This window comes from Macaca nemestrina, chromosome 4, assembly GCF_043159975.1.
Source record: "Macaca nemestrina isolate mMacNem1 chromosome 4, mMacNem.hap1, whole genome shotgun sequence".
In the NCBI taxonomy this organism is placed as follows: domain Eukaryota; kingdom Metazoa; phylum Chordata; class Mammalia; order Primates; family Cercopithecidae; genus Macaca; species Macaca nemestrina.
The window spans coordinates 51,510,798-51,522,785 of record NC_092128.1 but is presented as its reverse complement, the minus strand read 5'-3'; the positions used below and the strand labels follow the sequence as shown (position 1 = coordinate 51,522,785).

The following is an 11,988-nucleotide window of genomic DNA, read 5'->3' as shown; positions in this document are numbered from 1 at the left end:
TATGTTAGGTTGGCTATGATGTCACTAGGTGCTAAGAATTTTTCAACTTCATTATAATCTTATGGGGCTACCTTTGCATGTGCAGTTGACCAAAACATCATTATGTAGCATATAACTATATTTTAAACTGCTTTTCAATTTTGAACAGTAAAAGTAGACACTTTGTGAAAAATTAGTACCTACTAGCTTTGTCTCCTCTCTCCTCAACAATTTTTCAGTTACATGATATTTATTTTATCCAGGTTTGAAATATTTTCTTTTTATTCTGTAATCATAATTTCCATAGTTGTTTAGTATTAGTAAAGTTACATGTTTAAACCAGCTATACTTTATTAAAATGTAAGTTTCATGCAGGCAGGATGAGTTATTTGCTTTGTTCACTGACGTATCTGAAGTGTCTAGAAGAATGTCTGGCACATAGTAGGCACTAATAAATACTTGTTGTTCAATAAATCATTTTCTCAATTTTTTACGTCCTGAGTTTAAAATTTTCTCTAATTGTATTTGATTGTTGCATGTAGGTGTATAAATAAACATACACATATACACAGATATTTCCCTCCTGTCCCAAGAAAAACTCAGGCATGTTGTGTTGCTTGAGTTCCTTCATGTTTGAAAATGACTGTCTTTTGCCTGTATGCTTGTGATGGTTAATACTGAGTGTCAACTTGATCGGACTGAAGGATGCAAAATATTAATCCTAGTTGTGTCTGTGAGGGTATTGCCAAAAGAGATTAATATGTGAGTCAGTGGGCTGGGGAAGCCAGACCCACCATCAATTTGGATGAGCGCCATCTAATCAGCTGCCAGCAAATATAAAGCAGGCAGAAAAACGTGAAAATGTTAGACTGGCCTAGCCTCCCAGCCCACATCTTTCTCCCCCGCTGGATGCCTTGTGCCCTCGAACATCGGACTCCAAGCTCTTCAGTTTTGGAACTCGGACTGGCTCTCCTTGCTCCTCAGCCTGCAGATGGCCTATTGTGTGACCTTGTAATAGTGTGAGTTAATACTGAATAAACTCATATATATATATATATATATATGTGGAATATATATATATGGAATATATATATGTGGAATATATATATATGGAATATATATATATGGAATATATATATATGGAATATATATATGGAATATATATATATGGAATATATATGGAATATATATATATATATATATATATATATATATATTCCATTAATTCTGTCCCTATAGAGAACACTGACTAATACAGATTTTGGTACCAGAAGTGTGGTTCCAGAGGAACAGAATATTAAGGATGAAGTAGTTAGGTTAGTTTTGGGGGTTTCTGGAGGTGGCTGCTTAGTATGATTAGACCCAAAAATGCTAAGGACTACTTCTAATAGTATGGAGAACAGTGATAGTCCTTGGTGTGAACTGTTTAGGGAGTTATGCAAAATAAATGCGTTTGACACTCCTGATTCATTGCTCATGGGAGGCAAGGAATTTAGTGACTCTATACAAAATACCTCTGACCATATGTGGAGAACCAAGGAACATAATGAAACTGGTTGGTTGCTCCTAAGTTCAGTGGACAAAATGATGAAAGAAAATAATTAACTCAGGGATTCTATCTCTCAGCTTCAGAAACAGACACTGAGTCTCAAATCTGTGAGATTGCCCTGAGTGAGAGTCTTATCTCCTGTAAAGAAAGAGCTGAAATTGTGGAAAAACAGACACAAGCTCTTATCACATGAGTGGCTGACCTGCAATGAAAGGTGCATGCACAGCCTTGCCAGGTGTCTACTGTTAAAATGAAGGCATTGTATGGAAAAGAAAGGGACCCTGAAACTTGGAATGGGGACATGTGGGAGAACCCTGACGAAGCTGGGGACACTGAGCTTGTAAGCTCTGATGAACATTCTTTTGCCAGAAGGAACAGCTTCCCCATCCGCAGTAGTAGCAACATCCCCTCCCTGACCCATGCTGCTATCAGTCTTTCCACCTTTGTCTGAGGAGACACCTGTGATGCCTGAGGCAACAGTGATGGCCTCTCCTCAGGTAGTTGCCAGGCAAAATAATGTTGATTCTCCTCAGGAGCCACCCCCAACACCTCTCTTTGCTTCTAGACCTATAACTAGACTAAAGTCCCAGCAGATGCCTAGAGGTGAGGTTGAGTGTGACCCATAAGGAGGTGCATTACACTCAAAAAGAACTGCTTGAGTTTTCTGATTTATATAAACAGAAATCTGGAGAACAGGCATGGGAATGGATATTAAGGGTGTGGGATAATGGTGGGAGGAACACAGAATTGGATCAGGCTGAATTTATTGATTGGGCCCATTAAGTAGGGACACCATTTAATGTTGCAGCTCAGGGAGTTAAAAAGGTTCTAATAGTTTATTTTCTTGGTTAGCTAAAACATGGATTAAAAGATGGCCCACTGTGAGTAAGCTGAAAATGCCTGATCTCTCTTGGTTTAATGTAGAGGAAGGAATCCAAAGGCTTAGGAAGACTGGAATGGTGGAGTGGATTAGTCACTTTAGACCTTCCCATCCCACCTGAGAGAGTCCAGAAGATATATCCTTGACCAATGCCTTGCAAAATAGATTTGGGAGGGCAGCACCTGCATCTTTGAAGAGCCCTGTAATTGCTCTTCTCTGTATGACAGATCTAACAGTGGGAACCACAGTCACTCAACTACAAAATTTAAATACTATGAGAATAATTGGATCCCAAGGTAGCAAGGGCAAAGCGGCAGCACTCAACTGTAAAAGCAAGGTGGGGGTAGCTACTGTAATGGACAGCAGAGGCAAAGTGGCAATCAGAATAGTCTGATTCATGTAGCGCTCTGGCATTGGCTAATTAATCACAGTGTTCCTAGAAGTGGCATTGATAGGAAGCCTACTGCATTCCTACTTAATTTACATAAGCAGAAAACTTCTATGTCAAATGGATAAATACTAATTTAAATTATAAAAACAGAGACTCATGCCCCTTCAATCAATTTCCAGACATGAGCCAGTTTACAGACCCAGAACCCCTTAAATGAAGAGGAGGCTGTGTCCCCCTGATGAAGGACCCCACTACATTACCGACAGTATTGTTCTCCCATCCTTCCCCAAGGAGACTTCTGGCCTTTTACCATGGGAACTGTATCCTGGGGAAAGGGAAATGATCAGACATTTCAGGGACTACTGGACACTGGCTCTGAGCTGACATTGATTCCAAGGGACTGAAAACGTCATTGTGGTCCTCCAGTTAAAGTAGGGGCTTATGGAGGTCAGGTAGTTAATGGAGTTTTAGCTTGGGTCCAACTTACAGTGGTTCCAGTGGGTCCCCAAACTCATCTTGTGGTTATTTCCCCAGGGCCAGAATGCATAATTGGCATAGACATACTTAGCAGCTGGCAGAACCCCCACATTGGCTCCCTGACTGGTAGGGTGAGGGCCATTATGGTGGGAAAGGCCAAAAGGAAGCCATTAGAGCTGCTTTTACCTAGAAAAATAGTAAATAAAAAACAATATTGCATCCCTGGAGGGATTGCTGAGATTAGTGCCACCATCAAGGACATGAAAGATGGGGTGGTGATTCCCGCCACATCCCTGTTCAACTCTCCTATTTGGCCTGTGCAGAAGAAAGATGGATCTTGGAGGATGGCAGTGGATTATCACAAGTTTAACCCAGTGGTGACTCCAACTGGAGCTGCTGTACCAGGTTTCATTGCTTGAGCAAATTAGCACATCTCCTGGTACCTGGTATGCAGCCATTGACTTGGGCAAATGCCTTTTTCTCCATTCTTGTCCATAAGGTCCACCAGAAGCAATTTGCTTTCAGCTGGCAAGGCCAGCAATATACCTTTACTGTCCTACTTCAGGGGTGTATCAACTGTCCGGCTTTGTGTCATAATCTTATTCAGAGAGACCTTGATCGCTTTTCACTTCTGCAAGATATCACGCTGGTCCATTACATTAATGACATTATGCTGATTGAATCCAGTGAGTGATAAGTAGCAAACACACTGGACTTACTGGTGAGATATTTGCAGGCCAGAGGACCAGAAGTAAATCTGATTAAAATTCAGGAAACTTCTACCTCAGTAAAATTTCTAGGGGTCCAGTGGTGTGGGGCCTGTCAAGATATTCCTTCTAAGGTGAAGGATAAGTTGCTGCATTTGGTCCCTCCTACAACCAAGAAAGAGGTACAATGCCTAGTGGGCCTATTTGGATTTTGGAGGCAACACATTCCTCATTTGGGTGTGTTACTCCAGCCTGTTTATTGAGTGACCTAAAAGGCTGCCAGTTTTGAGTAGGGTCCAGAACAGGAGAAGGCTCTGCAACAGGTCCAGGCTGCTATGCAAGCTACTCTTCCACTTGGGCCATATGACCCAGCAGATCCAATGGTGCTTGAGGTGTCAGTAGCAGATAGGGATGCTGTTTGGGGCCCTTGGCAGGCCCCCATAGGTGAATCACAGCAGAGGCCTCTAGGATTTTTGAGCAAGGCCCTGCCATCTTCTGCAGATAACTACTCTCCTTTTGAGAGACAGATCTTGGCCTGTTACGGGGCTTTGGTGGAAACTGAATGTTTGACTATGGGTCATCAAGTCACCATGCAACCTGAACTGCCTATCATGAACTGGGTGATTTCTGACCCATGTAGCCATAAAGTGGGTCATGCAGAGCAGCATTCCATCAGCAAATGGAAGTGTTATATACGTGATTGGGCTTGAGCAGGTCCTGAAGGCACAAGTAAGTTACACAAGAAAGTGCCTCAAATGCCCATGGTCTCCACTCCTGCCACCCTGCCTTCTCTCCTCCAGCTTGCACCTATGGCCTCATGGGGAATTCCCTATGATCAGTTGACAGAGGAAGAGAAGACTAGGGCCTGGGTCACAGATGGTTCTGCGTGATAGGCAGGCACCACCCGAAAGTGGACAGCTGCAACACTACCACCCCTTTCTAGGACATCCCTGAAGGACAGTGGTGAAGGGAAACCTTCCTTGAAGGCAGAACTTTGAGCAATGCACCCGGCTGTGCACTTTGCATGGAAGGAAAAATGGCCAGATGTGTGATTATACACTGATTCATGGTCTGTAGCCAAAGGTTTGGCTGGATGGTCAGGGACTTGAAAGAAGCATGATTGGAAAATTGGTGACAAATTTGGGGAAGAGGTATGTGGATCGACCTCTCTGAGGGATACAAAACTGTGAAGATATTTGTAACCCATGTGAGGGCTCACCAGTGGGTGACCTTGGCAGAGGAGAATTTTAGTAGTTAAGTAGATAGGATGACCCACTTGTTCTGTGGACACCACTCAGCGTCTTTCCCTAGCCACCCCTGCCATCGCCCAATGGGCCCATGAACAAAGTGGCCATGGTGGCAGAGATGGAGGTTATGCATGGACTCAGCAACATGGACTTCCACTCACCAACGCTAACCTGGCTACGGCCACTGCTGAGTGCCCAATTTGCCAGCAGCAGAGACCAACACTGAGCCCTCGATATGGCACCAGTCCTTGGGGTGATCAATCAGCTACCTGGTGGAAGGTTGATCATACTGGACCTCTTCCATCATGGAAAGAACAGAGGTTTGTCCTCACTGGAATAGACACTTACTCTGGATATGAGTTCGCCTAACCTGCATGCAACATTTCTGCCAAGACAACCATCTGTGGACTCATGGCATGCCTTATCCACCATCATGGTATTCCACACAGCATTGCCTCTGACCAAGGCACTCACTTTACAGCTAAAGAAGTGTGGCAGTGGGCTCATGCTCATGGAATTCACTCGTCTTATCATGTTCCCCATTACCCTGAAGCAGCTGGATTGACAGAATGGTGGAATGGCCTTTTGAAGTCACAACGCCAACTAGATGACAGTACTTTGCACAGCTGGGGCTAAGTCCTCCAGAAAGCTGTGGATGCTCTGAAGCAGCGTCCAATATATGGTACTCTTTCTCCCATAGCCAGGATTCACAGGTCCAGGAATCAATCGGTGGAAATGGAAGTGGCACCACTCACCATCACCCCTAGTGATCCACTGGCAAAATTTTTGCTTCCTGTTCCTGTGACATTACATTCTGCTGGCCTAGAGGTCTTAGTTCCAGAGGGAGGAATACTGCCACCAGGAGACACGATTCCATTAAACTGGAAGTTAAGATGGCTACCTGGACACTTTGGGTTCCTACTACCTTTAAGTCAATAGGCTAAGAAGGGAGGTACAGTGTTGCCTGGGGTGATTGACCCTGACCATCAAGACAAAATCAGTCTACTACTCCACAATAGAGGTAGGGAAGAGTACACGTGGAATATGGGAGATCCATTAGGGCGTCTTAGTATTACCATGCCCTGTGATTAAGATTAATGGGAAACTACAACAGCGCAATCCAGGCGGGACTACAAATGGCCCAGACACTTCAGGAATGAAGGTTTGAGTCACTCCACCAGGAAAAAAACCACGACCTGCTGAGGTGCTTGCTGAAGGCAAATGGAATACAGAACAGATAGTAGAAGAAGGTAGTCATCAATAACAGCTACGACCACTTGACCAGCTGCAGACACGAGAACTGTAACTGTCGTATTTCTTCCTTCTTTTGTTAAAAACATGTTTGTGCATGTATACACTTGTACTAAGAAAATACCTTCATTCAATTTCCTTTTTCTGTTATCATGTGACATAAGATTTATTGACTTCACAGCAGCATTTAAGTATTGTCAACTTTATGTAATAGTATTTGGGTTGGGGATTGGTGCGTTTTCGTTTGTATGAAGGATGGTTGTATTACGTTAGAGGTAATTATGACCTTATTGTCTTTATTTGAAGATTATGTATGATCTCAGGAGATGTGTATGGGTTCAAGCTGACAAGAAGTAGACTTATGATGGTTAGTACTGAGGGTCGACTTGACTGAAGGATGCAAAATATTGATCCTGGGTGTATCTGTGAGGGTGTTGCCAAAGGAGATTAACATTTGAGTCAGTGGGCTGAGAAAGGCAGGCCCACCCTTAATCTGGGTGGGCACCATCTGATCAGCTGCCAGGGCAGCTAGAATATAAAGCAGGCAGAAAAATGTGAAAAGACAAGACTGGCCTAGCCTCCCAGCCTACATCTTTCTCCTGTGCTGGATGCTTCCTACCCTCAAACATCTGACTCCAAGTTCTTCAGTTTTGGGGCTTGGACTGGTTCTCCCTCCTCCTCAGCTTGCAGATGGCCTATTGTGAGACCTTCTGATTGTGTGAGTTAATATTTAAAGTCCCCTTTAATAATAATAGGATATTTAATAATTTAATAGTAATAGGATTTATCTCTCCTATTAGTTCTGTCCCTCTAGAGGACCCTGACCAATACAAGAAGCTCTTCAAAACATCATGGGAGATATAAAGCAGTGGTTTTCAAACTTGAATTATAACCAATTAGTGTACTTTGACATTATTTTAGTGTATTATAACCAACATATTTTTAAAAAGGGACAGAATAAAAACAGCAGAGAGCACTGCATATAGAAAGGGTAAGTATAGTTTCATGACACTTAAATATATGCTTAGGTGTTGTGAGTTTATGTACTGGACTATGATGTAGAATGTATTTCTGACAGAAACGTTTATTTAACAGTAACAGGATCTATTTACAAACCAAGTGGACCAGGTGTTTTAGTCTGTTTGTACCACTGTAACAAAATACCTGAGACTGGGTAATTTATAAACAATAAAAATTTATTTCTCACAGTTCTGGAGGCTGGGAAGTCCATGATCAAGGTGTCAGCAGATTTAGTTTCCCGTGAGGGCTCTCTGCTTCCGAGATGAGCACCTTGTCGCTCATATAGTGGAAGGGATGAACGCTGTGTCCTCACATGGCTCACAGGCAGCTCTCTGCAGACTCTAAGGGCAATACCACTCATGACAGCAAAGCCCTCATGGCTAAATCCCTTCCCAAAAGGCCCAATCTCTTAATATCACCACCTTGGGGTTTAAGTTCCAACATACGAACTTTGGAGGAATATCTTCATTCAAAAAGCATAACGCCAAGGAAGGCTGAAAGCCTTTTTCAACTGGCATGGAGTGGCAGCCAAGGTTAGGGTCAGGGGCCCTTGAACAAAAGCCTTAAGTTTAGGAAACAATACACAGACTAGTTGCTTACTATAGAGCAGTTTAATACCCTAAGCATTCTTTTAGGAGTGAGCTGGAGGCAATTATCTTAGCAAAGAAGCTGTAGGGAGAGCGAGGGGCAGGTCTACCCAGCTCAAAGGATATCCACCGCAAAATTTTCCTTCTCAGAAAAGGAAGGCTGCAGGATCCCTCTAGATCAAAACGTTCCTTTTCAAATTGAGTACATATATTGCCAGGACTCAACAAGAATATAATCTCCTTCAAGACGGGAATGGGACAATGCTTTCAATCAGCAACATTCTGCTTTTACAGTCTATTTCCCTCTTATTCTCTGAATCTGTCTCTTGCCCAGTTTTTGATGGTGTTTGAAAAGCTGGCTGCCATAGCTTGATAAGGCATATATCTAACCAGGATATTTTACTGCCTTTTCCATTTCTGCTTATCAAACGTGTTAACATATAGTGGACACTATCTGGATCTTTTTTTTTTTTTACTAACCACTCATACTTCATGGCATTTTGGCCATCATAGGTATCTCTGGCTTCTTGGTCAATTGTTCTTGGTCTAGGTGTAATACTATTACACCTTAATTCTGATTGATTGTTCATCGACTGATTCATCTCCCCACCCCAAGTTAAGATTTGCTCATTGTTTTTGAATATATCTTGCTGGATTATATTGTTTATATGAATATATTATGCTAGGTTTTGTTAAATGCTCTATTTCTTAACTGTTACTCTGAAATCTTACTTTTTCAAGGTGCTTCATAATAACTTATTTTTTTAGAACTCCCAAACATGGATCAAGAGTACAAGTAAAGCTCTTCACTGTCCTCTATATAAACCATACAATTCTCACATCTGTACCCTTGCTCTTCTGTTTGATATGCCTTTTATTGCTCTCCTCCTCTCCAAATTTTATCCGTTCATCAAGGTTCAGCTTAAATCCCTCCATAAAGCCAACCTAACTACCCTCAGTCCCACTACTTTATCTAAATGCAGGTAGCACTGTATTTCCTCTCAACACTTAGAACTAAATTATATAGATCTTCACATATTTCTATAAATTATATCCTGTAGGATCCCTGAATTAGGAGTCATTATTTATATAGCTTTTGCCTTATGTAGTCCTAGGCACTCAGTGGGATACAGTTGAATGAACGTCAAGAGATGAAGGTTTTTGTCTTTATTTGGCACTCAGGAGTCTGTAACAGGCTATTGGGGAAGACAAGCTCTCTGATACCCCTCTTACTTTTCTCATAGTATAAACAGTAACTATGTAAATGGGAGGCTATCAAAACATCTTGGAGACCACTACCTTATAATTCACAGGTAGGAGATGGTCTTGCCAGTAAGGTAAAAAGGTGCACCCCAGTGCTTCAGACTGCCCATTACAATAAGTTTTCACTTTTATAAACCTTAGGTCAGTACCTAAGCTATATATAGCTTATGTATAAGCAATATAAACCTTATGCTACACAAATAAATATTAACGGCAACTTTTTTATTTTAATTTTTTTTGAGATGGAGTCTCGCTCTGTCGCCCAGGCTGGAGTACAGTGGCGTGATCTCAGCTCACTGCAAGCTCTGCCTCCCGGGTTCACGCCATTCTCCTGCCTCAGCCTCCTGAGTAGCTGGGACTACAGGCGCCCGCCACCACACCTAGCTAATTTTTTGTATTTTTAGTAGAGACGGGGGTTCACCGCGTTAGCCAGGATGGTCTTGATCTCCTGAGCTCGTGATCCGCCCGCCTCGGCCTCCCAAAGTGCTGGGATTACAGACGTGAGCCACCGCACCCGGCCTAATGGCAACTCTTGATAAAGAAATTGTGACTGGTTACAGCACGCTGGTCACTGAAAAGAGATACTAGAGGGCAGTAATAAAATGTAAGTAAAGAAATTAATTTATCACACTGCTACTTCATTGGTAATTCAAGGCAACCACAATTAAGGGGGTAAATACAGACCACAGATACTAAAGCAATGCCTGAAAGTAACAGATGCCAAATCAAATCAAACAAATGTTTAACATTTTATCAGATCTAAAATAAGTACATCTTCTCTCAGTGAATTTTCATAACTCGATGCACCATAAAATGCCAACAAAACTTCTGACGTACAGGATAAATTATATAAAATACAATAGGAACGCTCTTAATTCTAATTATTTAAATATTAGCATCAGCAGACATTAATACTACTATTCTGAACCTGGATCTGCATGAATCTGAACGTTAGCCGTTAGCTGATAGGCTAAGTATGATAGAACAAAAAAAAATATCAAAGCCAGTGGTGGTGATGAGCATCTGTAGTCCCAGCTACTCCGCAGGCTGAGGCATAAGGATCCCTTGAGCCCAGGAGTCCAAGGATGCAGTGAGCTATGATTGTGCCATTGTACTCCAGTTTGGGCCGCCCCATCTCTAAAAAAATTTTTTTGGTATGAAAAAGATGTACTTTCTAGGTGAAAACTTTAAAAAAAGAAAAACAAAAAACCCAAATTGGTGAAAAAAGCCCGACTATATCAGCACTGTATTTAGAAAAATAGGGAGGTATCGGAAAAAGGTTAAGCAAGCCCCAATGTCCAAAACAATAATCCCAGAAACTGAAAGCATCTTGAAAACCACTTAGGAATACAGAACTTTACATTTAAAAAAAAGCAGGAATAATTTTGATTCACAAATGTCCTTAGTTGTGAATGTACCTAAAAACTTGTTTATAAAGCTGCATATATTTAGTGGAACAATCTTTTACAAGATCTCAGGAAAATAATCACCAAATAACATGGTGCACTTAAATCGCAGTGATCACCACAGTATGATTCACAGGTAACACCGTACAACTACAAAGATATAACACATTGCTACACATACTTTATTTGCAATTCAGTACCATGAAAACATTTCTCTAAGAGGTCAATGTAATAATCTTTTATTGATACAGGAACTCTGGCACTGAAAGCTTGAATAACCCAAGGTAATGATGTCGTCACCAAGGGACAACGAGAATAGAACCCAAATCCCTTGACTCCCAAGCTTGTGTTTTCCCTTAATTGTGCTCCTTTCTATTCATCCAAGAGCATCAAGTGTAAAACGTGGGAGAAAGGAGTGGACACAAATGAGCCAAGTCCGCGAGGTGGAGACTGCACTGAAAGTCCTAGGAATCGCCCCTTGGCACTTTCCTTTTGTTTTGGCTGAAGATGAAAGCAGCAGCAACCACAAACTCCTGGGACCAAGAACTGGAACTAGGTACTGCCTGTTGCGGTAACTCTCTTCCTCATTTTAGGCCTTTCCTTTTTAACCTCTCCTTCCGGCCAAGCCTTCGCGCGCTCTTCCCCTCTCTCGGTTTCTATCTGCTCCCTTTAGCTCCACTCTGCATATTCCTGCTAGGTGTCCCCGTGAGAGGAGGCAGCTGCGCCGCACTGGCTCTCCACCCTCCATCAGGCCCTGGCGCCCAGTCCTCAGGTGTTCAAGAGGTTCGTAGCGTCACAAGCGCTCTCCCTAGAAAGTGAGTGGCAGTCAAGCATTATAAATGTGTTTCAACTGTTAAGAGACTTAAGAGATGGGAACCGGGGCATATACCAAGTCACCTCTGCGTGGGTTTAGGTAGCTGGTCACGACAAAGCAAAATTTAGACAATAAGCGTTGAGACTTTCCTTTTAGCTGCGAGTTTCACAGCTCCGCCATCCCCTGAGCAACCTCCCACTGGAGGACGCCTGCCGAAGCGCATGTGTTTACACTTTTCCTACACCAGGCGGAGGACCCAAGCGCTCGCCGACCCCGGGGGATTCCAAACCGTTACTCCGCCCGCCGGGGTGGGGCCAGCGCAACGGCCGAGCCTGCGCAGCCGGCCGGCTCCGGGGCCCCCGCGCACTACAAGTCCCAGAAGGCAGCTCTCCGCGGGGGCGGGCAGTCGGTTTATCT

The 11,988-nt window shown here is 42.9% G+C and overlaps 1 long non-coding RNA gene across 1 annotated transcript; it reads right to left on the bottom strand.

The window, feature by feature from the left end:
- Positions 1-10,918: 10,918 nt before the first annotated feature.
- LOC105475302 (uncharacterized) lies at positions 10,919-11,975 on the bottom strand. The gene is made up of 2 exons (XR_983256.2): positions 11,655-11,975; positions 10,919-11,565 (listed from the first exon to the last, which is right to left on the bottom strand). It is a non-coding gene; the product is annotated as an uncharacterized lncRNA (long non-coding RNA).
- Positions 11,976-11,988: the final 13 nt, after the last annotated feature.